This window comes from Papaver somniferum, unplaced genomic scaffold (genome assembly GCF_003573695.1).
Source record: "Papaver somniferum cultivar HN1 unplaced genomic scaffold, ASM357369v1 unplaced-scaffold_10, whole genome shotgun sequence".
Lineage (NCBI taxonomy): Eukaryota > Viridiplantae > Streptophyta > Magnoliopsida > Ranunculales > Papaveraceae > Papaver > Papaver somniferum.
The window spans coordinates 621,691-633,671 of NW_020618825.1; the positions used below are offsets into that span (position 1 = coordinate 621,691).

Here is an 11,981-nt window from a genome sequence, read left to right on the forward strand (position 1 = left end):
GACACGGATTTTAAGATATGTTATATTAATGTTTGCTTTCCAATTATACCCCTTACAAATATGATATATATAAGGAGTTATAGTAATTTGACGGCCAATTGTGTCGAGTGAAAAAGACTAACCATGGACACCAAATCCAATCTTTTTATCAAATTGCACATTTGTGTTAGGTTTCATTTTACAAAAAAGTGGCCATAAAAGGGACCCCCTCCCTTCGGGCCCTCCGGTTGGTCGGCCCAACAATTCATGAAATAAATCAAAAACCGATTAGTCTATTCTTTTTAAATAAGAATTTCATCATATTTTTCTTCCATGAGCAACTTAGTCTTTCATATCAGTACTAGAGGAAGGTAGGTTATTATTTTTAGTCTTGAGCTTGTGAATTTCTTCAAGAAGATAACTAAAAAAGCGGGGGTATAATAACCATACCCAATAATCGTTCAACAATCTGTATGGACTAAAACTCCAATATAGTTCCGAGAGCACTAACTTATAAAGAAAGCTCAATGAAGAAAGATATCAAAGAGCTTTATCCCCTTTTCTCAATTCAATCAGCAAATCGAACAGATAGAAATCCGTGAGTCTGATTGATATGAGAAATAATTTGGATGGTACCGAAGACCAATATCCAAGTTTCAATTACGTTATATCCAACAACCAAAGTTCGTATTTATCAAAAATGATTGATCAATGCACAATATGTGATATTTCAATTATATAAAGAAATATAACGCGGAAAAGAAATAACACAGACACCAGAAATTTTGTTAACGAGGAAAACTGCAAATGTAGAAAAATCACGGGACCTGGTCCAGCTTTGAACACCATATTGTATTAAGCCGCTACAGACAAGGTCCCGAAGTTTTTCTGCATTTGCGGTTTTCCTCGTTAACAAAATTTCTGGCGTCTGTGTTATTTCTTTTCCGCATTATATTTGTTTATATAATTGAAATATCACATGTTGTGCGTTATTTAATCATTGATATCTTTCTTGATTAAGCTAGCTTTATAAGTTGGTGCTCTCAGTATTATATTGGATTTTTAGTCCATACAGATTGCCGAACGAATTATTGGGTGTGGTTGTTATACCCCCGCTTTTTCAATTGGTATTAGAGCAGGAAAACACGCTAAGACCTCATAAGTCTGTTTTTGTATCAATGTGATTCTATGGACAGAAGTGCCATCTCTATAAAAATACCGCCAGTCTTGGATGGCTAATTGCTATGCACGCCTTTCTTCAAGCGCGTTATTTTCAATCATGGGTTCGTGTAGTTAATGGCTATAATCCTCCAATGGTTACAGTAGACGGTGTATCTATTAATTACAAAGAATATTGGTGCATATGATGATGTTGAGATTCTTGCTGCAAAGCAAAATTCTGACGGATTAAATGCAATCATCCATGACATTATCCCATATCTTCAGCACCATGTGACTATGCGCACTCGGTCTAAAGATGCTTTGGGATATCTTAGAAACTGTATTTGAAGGGAATAGCTCTGAAAAAGAAGCTAGGCTAAAAAACCTAAATTTTTGATTGGGAAAACCTTCGAATGGCTGATGAAGATTCATTTGATGATTTTAATCACAAAGTGTCTGAAATTATTAATGCACTTTTTTCATTAGGTAAGACTATTCCTAAAAAGGACATTGTGATGGAAATTCTCGGATCGGTGCCAGCTAGATACGATTCTAAGAAACGTGCCATCGTTGAGGGAAATAACCTTGAAACACTTTCCAGAAATACTCTTATTGGAAAGCTAAAGATTTTTTATCTTGAACTAAGTAAGAGAGAAAAACTCGCATGTCGTGCAATCCAATTGCTACACCTGATGTAAATTCTCTATATTCTAATTTGATTGATATGAAGGATGAGAATTGCTTTAACTCAACTTTTTCACTGTTTGTACAACATCTAAAGAAAACGCTTAGGCGAAGAAAAAGAAAGTCTCGAAAAAATTCTTCCTCATCAATCAATGAAATAGATAAAAAGTTCATAAAGATTATGATAATGGAACTTGTTCCAAGTGCTACAGATATGGTCATCATATCTTTAGTTGTCCCAATAAGGAGGTGAGTGAGAAAACCAAAGCATGGATGACAACCCTTGACTATTGTTCCGAGGAAGAAGGATGTGAAAGTTCTCTCACTTATGATTTTGAAAAGTATACAAGTTGAACTTTGATGCAATATACAATTCCCAAGAAATAATGCACCAAACTTTGTTTTCTATGATTTGAGCATTGATTCTCTGTCAACTATGATTTATGATACAAACACTAGTATGTATTTTATAAATCAAAGTTGTCAAGACAAGTATAATTTGATTTACGGGAAGGAAATTATTGTTGAAAATAAATATTTATTTGTTAAAATTTCGGATTAAATAAGTCTGATGGATAGCAAAGACTAGGGTTATGTACATGATGGTAGCTATCAAGGTTCTCCAAGTCTTGTTAAGGAATTTTATGCAAATATGCAATGTATGAATGCTTACAAATGTACATTCTTCACTGTGATACGAAGGTGTTGCTTTGAAGTTAACAAAAGTCTTATTGCTTATCTTCTCAACTGTGATCTTGAACACACCTTCCTACCCCGGTATGATAGTGATGAAATTACTAATAAGGATCAAATTACTGAAATTCTTGGTGGGGGAACCTGGGAAGGAAAAATATTCTTTTCAAGGAACTTCCAGAGTATCTTAAATTCTTTGGAAAACTTAATGTACCAAATCTGGCATCCAACAACATGCACAAAGTAAAATGGAGTCAAGACATGGCTATGTTAACATATAATATGTTATTTGGTACTCCTAACTTTGATTTTTGTGGTTTCATTATCAGACAGATGATAAGAATCTGGAGAAGCGGGAAAAGCATGGGTTTTCCATGTCATATTACCAGGATTTGCAACATTTTTTAGATAGTTGCCAATGATTCTCAAACTCTGGTTCTTAAACCTTAAAATTATTCAATTATCAACAGAATGAGAGGTCTAGGAGAATGTAGAATGCATGATAATGTTCTGTATGGAGGCACTCCACAAGATCCAGACATTGAAACCTTTTATCGAAGGCTTCAAAGAAGAAATAAACATCTTGAACATCAACTTGAGTATGCTTCAAAAAAAAATTCAGAACTTTCCCCAGGTCTACACATGATTGATCGATGATACAAGGACACAGATGATCATGAAGAATTTGAATTAAGTGATCTCATCTCCAGTTCCAGCTCTTAGTTCTTTTTATTCAAAAAGAATGTTCTATTTATTTGTTCTTGTTGTAGGATTAAGTTAGTACCGTTTTAAATATTGTGCCAAAGTACTGCTCGGTCGAACTCGCAATCGTTGCTATCTCAAGCTTGTTTATCAAGTTTAGTTGATCAAAACTATATACTTGATTTCTAGTCTACTCATAGCTAAGTCTCGGATTAGGATAGAATATGTAGTTAAGCTTTAGACTTCACGAATTCATCAATTGAAGACGAACATCTACTGAGGAGAGCTTTGAGGAACTTCATCACCAAAAGGTATGTGAAGACTTAACTTATCTATCACTCAGAAGTCTATTTTATTCTATCTACTAGTGAGACTAAGTCGTATAGCTATATAGACTTTTACATTATACTCATTTGATATTTCGAGCTGAGTTTAACTCGCTTATCTATTTCTCGAAATATTTGCTGGAAAGTTTTTTCTTAGATTTGTTCATCATATTCTTGACAAGTTTAGTTAGACACTAAATAATAAGTCAAAAGATGATCATGTGAAAATTGCCTTGAAACATCTTACATGATTTGTGTGAGACAGTCATTTGATGTCGACTTGGAAAGTTTCGTACTGATCACTCGATAACTTGAAAATTACTTGAAGCTAATAGTATGTGTGAGATTACTATTATTGTCTTCTAAGGATATTTCAATGATTGAAATGGAAGTTAGAACAAATAACCATGTCTGGATATAACACAGTATGCGTACCTAGTATGCGAACTGTTTTGAAGTAATTCAGGTCTGGGAACTTCGTATGCGTACCTAGTATGCGAACGGTTTTACCTGTAAAGGTCCGAGAACTTAGTATGTGTACCTAGTATGCAAACGGTTTCATCTGAGTTGGGTCCGGGACAGCTGGTCGGTACCTGGTATGCGAACGGTTAGACAGACCAAGGTCCGGAGCTGGTATTTGCGTACTTGGTATGCGAACTCAGTGATTAAGTTCTAAAATTGGTTAAGTATGATTCTCATACTCATGAACTACAACATTTATGAATTAAGAAATGCAATCTTTGCAAACCGTGGATTAATGCTCATACATTGATTCTTGTATTAGTACTATGTATGATTACGAATCAATCCGATTTTGTTTCAATTTGTTCATATATATTTCTATAAGATAGTGAACAATTGAACAACTCTATTTGAAACACAATTAGATTCATTTGATTATCTATCATGATTGATTGATCATCATATTTGATCTAGAAGTGTTAGATGAACAAGGTTAAGATAAAAGTGTTCATATGGCTAACTTCGGTTAACTGTTATTGAGCTAACTTAATATACACGTTTAGGTACGGTTAACCATATCTAAATGAAGGTATATTTCATTTGTGTGTAACAAGCTAAGATCATCTAACGGTGGAGAATGATTTCTTATTTTCTAAGCAGATTTTGCTTGAATCTTAAATCAGGATTTCATCTAACGGTGAATATTTAACGCTTTGTTACTAAGCTATTTTAGCTTTGACCGTAAGCAAACCCTGAAATGAAAGGCTATATAAGGGAGAACTCACTACACCATTTTTAATGATTAGCAGCTGCATGCTTCAGATGCAAAGCGGGGTTGCAACAAAGAGGAACTGTTACATAAGTCGATGTTGCAATATTTCGCAACGACTGTAGAGCCATTGCGAAATTTTCGTCACAACAGTTTAACTATTGCAACGCAGATTTGATGCAACAGTTTCGAACAGTTGCGAAAGTTGGAGGTCGCAACATTTTCTGGAGTTGCGAAAGTGGAATTTCGCAACAGGCTGCTGCAGTTACGATCTTTTTTGCAACAAACAAAAACTAGTGGTTTTGACATGGTCAAATCAAGTCAAAATCAGGTCTTGAACATGTCAAAACCACTTTTTTTAAATGAAAAAAGATCTGATTTTAGTTCTTCATTTGGAAATCACTCCCTGCAACAATTTCAGGCAGATTTACAGTGAAATTCTTCAGTTCTTCTTAGATAAAACATTCAAAGCATAGAACCATAAGTTTCTGAGAGACGTAACAATACATGGTCATTTCAAACATTGAATTATAAACACTAACCATCATTGAACTTAGGTAATTCATGAAATCATAAACTAAAGAGTTATTCCGTATACCTCTGAAAAGTATGACAAAGAACAACAACTTAGGCAATACATGTAAATTGTTTAAGTTCCAAGATGTAGCTAGAAGTATTTCTTAAGTTCCAAGGACATACAAATTCTGTGCAGTATCAAAAGAATGACGAGTATATAAATATTTCCTATGTGTAATAGCAGTAGTATATACAATCGTAAAGGCACAAGACCTGGAGACAAGCTCAACATCATTCATTACCTACATGCTCAAACAAGTATAGCTTCTTGTTGCTTCATAACCAGCCTTGTAAATAGTGGCACTTATTGCTCATATCTGCGACCTGCATGTCCATATACACCATGAGAGTAGCCATTGTCTAAAAGAATTGCAACAGTAATACGAGTACACAAATAACAGTTTTCCCGAATGCTTAAACTACAAAAGGTTAGCTAAATAGATTAGTGATAACATTATTTTTTTGCTGTTCTAAGTGATTCCAGAACTCGAGGACCATTGTTTTTCTTCCATATCTAAGTTTAATAGATCTGAAAAATGTTAACTGAAACGAAAACTAGCGGCAAATTATTTGTTTGCCTGTTTCAAAGTAGTTTCAGAATTCACATACCTATTTAGCCAAACCAATAGCTTTTAGGATGATAAGTTTCCTTAATTAGTTGTACCCCATTCTTCTTCAGCTTTATTACTGTTTACAAGTACAGCGCCATCTGTAGAATCAGCATCGACCTCAACAGCCTCTTCTTCCTGGATTCACTGCTCTCCGTTCTCTTCTACCTCCTGAGACAAGAAAGTGAAAAAAATCAACATCTAATTACCATCACAGAAGATAAGAATAACAAAATGGAGCACAAGGATAGCTTGTGAGGCAAATCACCATTGCATTGTTTGGATATTTGAATTCTCTTTGTAGCTTAGATAATCTGCAGCAGGAGGATGAATTCCTCTACAGGGGAACAACCAAAAATGTTAGCAATGAATGCACAGTGCATACAACAAGCATATATGTCCATAAATAATGGCTCTTATTAGCCTATGTATTTTGAGTAAGAACTGCAAACAAATACTTAAAACTGAAAACTGGTACGTCGCTTATTAAGATAATATATTAATGCCCAAAAAATCATACCGGGATAACGTATTTTAAGGTTACAAAATAGTGTAGTGTTCGTTTGTTCTCGATAACATGTGAAGAAGCACGTGAGCATCAAACTAAACACGCGCACTAACGAATACCATAAGGGCAATGTAAAATGGACACACCACTGCAACAAATCACTATGCATTTCCTTGCTTCCTCTAGCATATCAAGCACAAGCCAAATTTTGACATAACTCCATTACAATTTTGATAGAGAAACAACAGAACCTTCAAGTCAGGATCACGACATTGACACTTAGCATGCTATTGATTCCTATGAGATACATTTTATCATTTCTTTATTGTCACAAACAGCCGACACTAACCATTTCACAAGACAATATACCAATTGTACTTGTTTTTCAAGAAATCTCATAGTAGATGCTAAACGGCAGACGATTCAAAGTACCGTTAAGTAAGAATCTTAGAGTAAGAGACTGATTGGAAATGTACGTCGGAAATATATATTTTAACAAATGTTAGCAAGTGCAAATGATAAAATAATTCAAATTAAAATGATTTACGCAACCAAGCTGATACGGACACCCAAACTATGATCAACTGTAGAACAATCAAATTAAGATTAAGAAAGACCCTATACGTAACACAATAATTATCCACCTATTAATTATAAATCAAACCATTAACTTTATTATATTTATATAGGCATATTGAAACTATTCTTAATATGTTGATCAACATCAAAGTTTGTTCATCCCTATTAACAAGACTATTATTAACAAGACTACTAAAAATTCAAAATATACAAAGTTAACTTTGTACTTTACATCCCACAAGTTCAATAAAACAAAATCAATCAAATTATGACTGCAACCACTGAATATGCATTTACCGGCAACCAGAAACAATCATACATGGAGTACAAATTTGACATTTCAACCGCAAGACATAAGTATTCAGAAAACGTAACCCTTTACTATTGAAATGATAATTTAAAGTCCCAAGAACAGAAACTCATACTTCACAAGCTAGGTTTCAAAAGCGCTGCAAGTCTTAACAGGATTTAAGAAATTAAGGTCAAATCTTAGACATAATCTTAAGATTCTTAAAAAAACAGCGATTGGGAGACAAGCACCTATCATTTTTTATATGTGGTTAACAATCTTAGATGTCATAAACAGTCACAGTATAGATTAACGGAGCTACTCGGACAAAACCATCATTAAATTTGCAAAACAGTAAACATTTCTTTTGAGTCATTTCATACATAAAACTAAATCACTACAACTACTGAAGTTAAATAGTATCACAAAAGCATCTTATAAAAGATTAAATAATCCAAATTGAACTTGACTGAGATTGAGATTAGACCTCATAAATTGAGTAGATGAAATCTGCCTCCTTTTACTCTTTGGATTGAAAACACATATGATCCAACCTGAGTAGGGAAGTAACGGATGACATTGGTTGTGTTTCCTCTCCACAATGATCCAAACCATTTTTAATTGATTGTTCGTCCAAAACACTCTCCATTTCCCTTGTAGGATTCAATGAGCCTGCCTAACTTGATCATCTCATCCTGGTTCTGGACCAACCAAAACACAATAAACATTTATCTATCGAAAGGCGAATTTCCAAAACACAATAGACATTTATCCACAGCACCAATCAAACGTTCCACAACAACTGAAGTTAACCAAGATAAAAAAAAACACAACATACCCATGTACCTCATTAAATTTAATGATTTTATCCATGTGCCAGTTCTTTCACTACCTATCATATCTCTCCCCTGCATCACAAACAAAAAATCAGCCACATCATACATCACTTCCCTCCAAGCTTTCAAGGTAATAGTCGTTGACATCTTCCAATCACATTCATATGCAGCAAAAATCAAATCTTTAATTGATTATACTGCAATAACAAATTGTATCATCAACTAAAACAAAAATAAGACATCTTTACCATCAATTTGACATTATTGCAGTAAAATCAAACAAATCATAGCTTGCATTATATCTAATGGAAAAGGAAAAAATAGTTTAATCAAAACTAGGGTTCGACTTACATTTGAAGGAAAAAGAAACCCAAAATTACCTGAAAGAGTTAATGACTCAAGTGGGTTTCTAAGAAATCTTCTGAAAAAAGAGAAGGGATTTTGGGGGAAGTCTCGTGCCAATAACACCCACAGAACAGAGAAAAACACTTGCAATCGATTAACTCTGATTTCCCTCATTAGGTCGAAAATTTGTAAATTGTAGATGATTTGAGAACAAAAACATGTTATGGGTAATCCAGATTATAGCATATTGAGCATATATCAGCTTAGATTAGAATCGGGTTAAAGATTTTGAAGTGGAAGATAAAAAAATCTGAATCTTGGGTTTACTTCATAAAAGTGAAATAAAAATCTTTTGGTAATGAGGATACCTTTCTTCTTCGGCGACAATGAAGGTTTGGTTCTGATGGAGATGATAACGATGTCGGTTGTAATAGAAAGAGGGAAAATAGCCAGGGAAAACGAGAGAGAAATAATAGAATGAGATGGAGAATGGTTGTTTCCGATCAACACTGTCACTTCACCAGCCAATACCAAGCTCCACCAATTGTTATTGATATGCAGCTGTTTGATTGTGTCCATACAAGAATAACAACGGACAATAAGGAACATCTCACAGCCCAAGTTACACAGGAGGAGATTAAACAGGTTTTGGAATCAATAGGCGCGGAGAAAGCCCCTGGGCCAGACGGTTTCACTAATAAGTTCCTCAAATTTGTCTGGAAACAACAGGACCACAAGTCATAGTAATGGTCAATTTTTTTCTTCCCGCATAACCATACCAACATAACACTCATTCCAAAATCTCCAAACCCAACATCACCTTCACAGTTCAGACCTATTGGGCTTTGTAACGTGGTCTATAAAATCATAACAAAAATCCTAGTGAACCGACTACGACCAATTCTTCAGTTCATCATCAGCCCTTACCAAAGTGCATTCGTGCCAAAAAGATCAATCCAAGACAACATCGCAATTGCCAATGAAATATTCCACGTCATCAGAACCACAACACCATCAAAACACCTTAAAATTGCGATGAAACTAGACATCAGGAAGGCATACGACGCTTTAAATTGGGAATTCATCAAACTTTCCCTCACCAAACTCGGCTTCCCTCCTCAGTTCATAGATTGGATCATGACGTGTATCATCATTGTCACTTATTCCATCGACGTAAACGGCACGGCCTACGGTAACATCAAACCAACTAGAGGTAGTCGGCAAGGGGATCCTGATAGACACATTTTTTTATCCGATTTGTCTCGATTCTATATGTTGTTAGGGCTCATTTTTGTACTTATTATGGCGTTTTATTTATTTATAGGTATTTTTGGCCAATAAACATTTTTGGGAAAAATTGGTTCGAAAAGTTGTCGGAAAGCACCCGGAGGACATTTGCTATTCAGACTCTCACTTTGGATAAGGGGTAACCTAATTACTAAAGGGCATCCCATTTCCAGACAGTTGCTAATCGCACCCCTACGCTGGATAAGGGGCAACCATCTTCAACATTCAAAAATCAGGTTTTTGGCGGGAAAAAAGTGCAGTTAAAGAGCAGTTTTGGCAATCGGGATTTGAAGGAGTTTGAGGTCGATTAAACCTCTGATTTTCATAAGATAGACTCCTTATGGGTCTAGGAATCTGATATGGGTGTTTAAATCGATTAGAATGGGCTCAATCGACGGATTTTTCTCACAACAAGAAAATATGGAAAGTCACGTGTGTGACCTGTTTTAGGGAATTTTAGAGAGATTAAAGCACTGTAAACCTTCGCAAAGATTTGTATCTATCTAAGGAGGAGTTTAGAATAAAAAGGAAAGCTCAGAAACGCGTAGAAATCCTAAAACAAGAAATTGTCGCAACTTGGCCGTGAAGAGAAGGAAAGAGATTTTGGAAGATTTGGGAGAGATTTATATCGGTATTTTTGATATAAATAGATGTGTTGGGTCATATAAAAGAGGTTTCGAGAGTTTGGGAACCTAAGGAGAGCCAGAGAAGAAGAAATCAGAGCTTTACCAAACTCTGTTTCTGCTGCTGCCGCTGAAGAAGAAGAACGCGAAGAACATTGACGCTCGGTAGACAGTCGCAGAAAAGTGTCGTTGTTTAACAGCTGAAGAACATTAAGCTGTTCAGGGCAGTCTTATTCTAGGGTCTTAAAATCAGCGACAAAGCAGCAGTTTTTCTGTAACAGTTCCATTGTAACAGTTGTTTTGCAACACCAATACATTGTTGCAAACAGTCTGTGTTATTACTTTTCACTCTTTTAATCATCTTTTGAGCAACAAACACATATTTTGAGATCATGATTAATATGATGAGCTAAACCCCATTGCTGAGGCGATAGAGGAAGCTATTTTTCCAACAAAAAGTGGTATATTCTATTTTATCTTTTTATTTGCAATAATTATATGATTATTTGCCTTGAATTATTATTGAATATAATTTTTATTTGAGTGATTGTGATCTATTTTGATGGAGTATGCTTAGTTTTAAGACTTTTGATGCTTCATACTTGGTATTTACAATTATTACTTTTGAAAATCTACTTGTTGCAATATTTTAGAATCAAATTAAACAAGAAAATTACACAAATATAAGTATTGATTTAATCACTTTGAATTTGGAAAATAGTGGAATCTTAGCCTCAGTGTTTCTTTTAGTATTGATATCATCTTTGATTGAGTTTGCTATAATTGTTAGTGAGTTTTCTATTTTAGTATTAGAATTTAAGTCTAATTAATATCCTTCACAAGTCTGAGAATCGAATCACTTTTACCACTATCTACAAATCACATCAATTTTTGGCGCCGTCGACGCGGACTTATTTTTAGGGTTATAGATTTTTTTTATTATTATTATTTTTTTTGTCCTTTTTTATGTTTTTGGGTATTTATCTTGTGTCTACAGGTTCTGGATCATAAAGAAAATTGAGCCAAGGAGTTTGGTGATTTCATGAAGACTTGGAGCTAAAGATTAAAGCAAAAAGAACAGAAAAGAAGACAATTTTATTTTAGACAATTTTAGTTTAGGGTTTGTTTATTTTATTTAAAAAAAAAACTGTATTAGGGTTTATTATTTTTGTAATTTTTCTTTATTTTTTTGGACTTTTGGACTTTGGGACATTTTTTTTTACTACCCTACGGAAGGGTACTTTAAATATAAATTGTTTGCAGAGAAGGTGGACAATTACGATATTTTCTCTGCACCTTGGGTTCGTACACTAGACATCGGAGTCAGTGGCCCGAGTCGACTACAACCGATTCATCCCCCGTCTGGAACGGGAGGTAAGATTCTAAACACTCGCGAATCCCCTGTCAGCGAGTTACTGGACTCCTTCGTATGCATATATGTTGAGGACAGAATACGGACATTTATTTTTCTAGTAAAGGGCAAGGCCTGGCCATACAAGATAAGGGTTCGGATTTCATCACCGTTCTCTTCTTGCCCGCTTTAGGAACACGTAA

The 11,981-nt window shown here is 34.7% G+C and overlaps 1 long non-coding RNA gene across 2 annotated transcripts; it reads right to left on the reverse strand.

Annotated features, from left to right (window-relative positions):
• Window positions 1-5,349: 5,349 nt before the first annotated feature.
• LOC113326131 lies at window positions 5,350-8,983 on the reverse strand. 2 transcript variants are annotated; one of them, XR_003348321.1, is made up of 6 exons: window positions 8,553-8,983; window positions 8,183-8,244; window positions 7,824-8,037; window positions 6,229-6,297; window positions 5,962-6,131; window positions 5,350-5,676 (listed from the first exon to the last, which is right to left on the reverse strand). It is a non-coding gene; the product is annotated as an uncharacterized LOC113326131 (long non-coding RNA). The 2 variants fall into 2 exon arrangements; XR_003348322.1 differs by having other exon boundaries at window positions 8,175-8,244.
• Window positions 8,984-11,981: the final 2,998 nt, after the last annotated feature.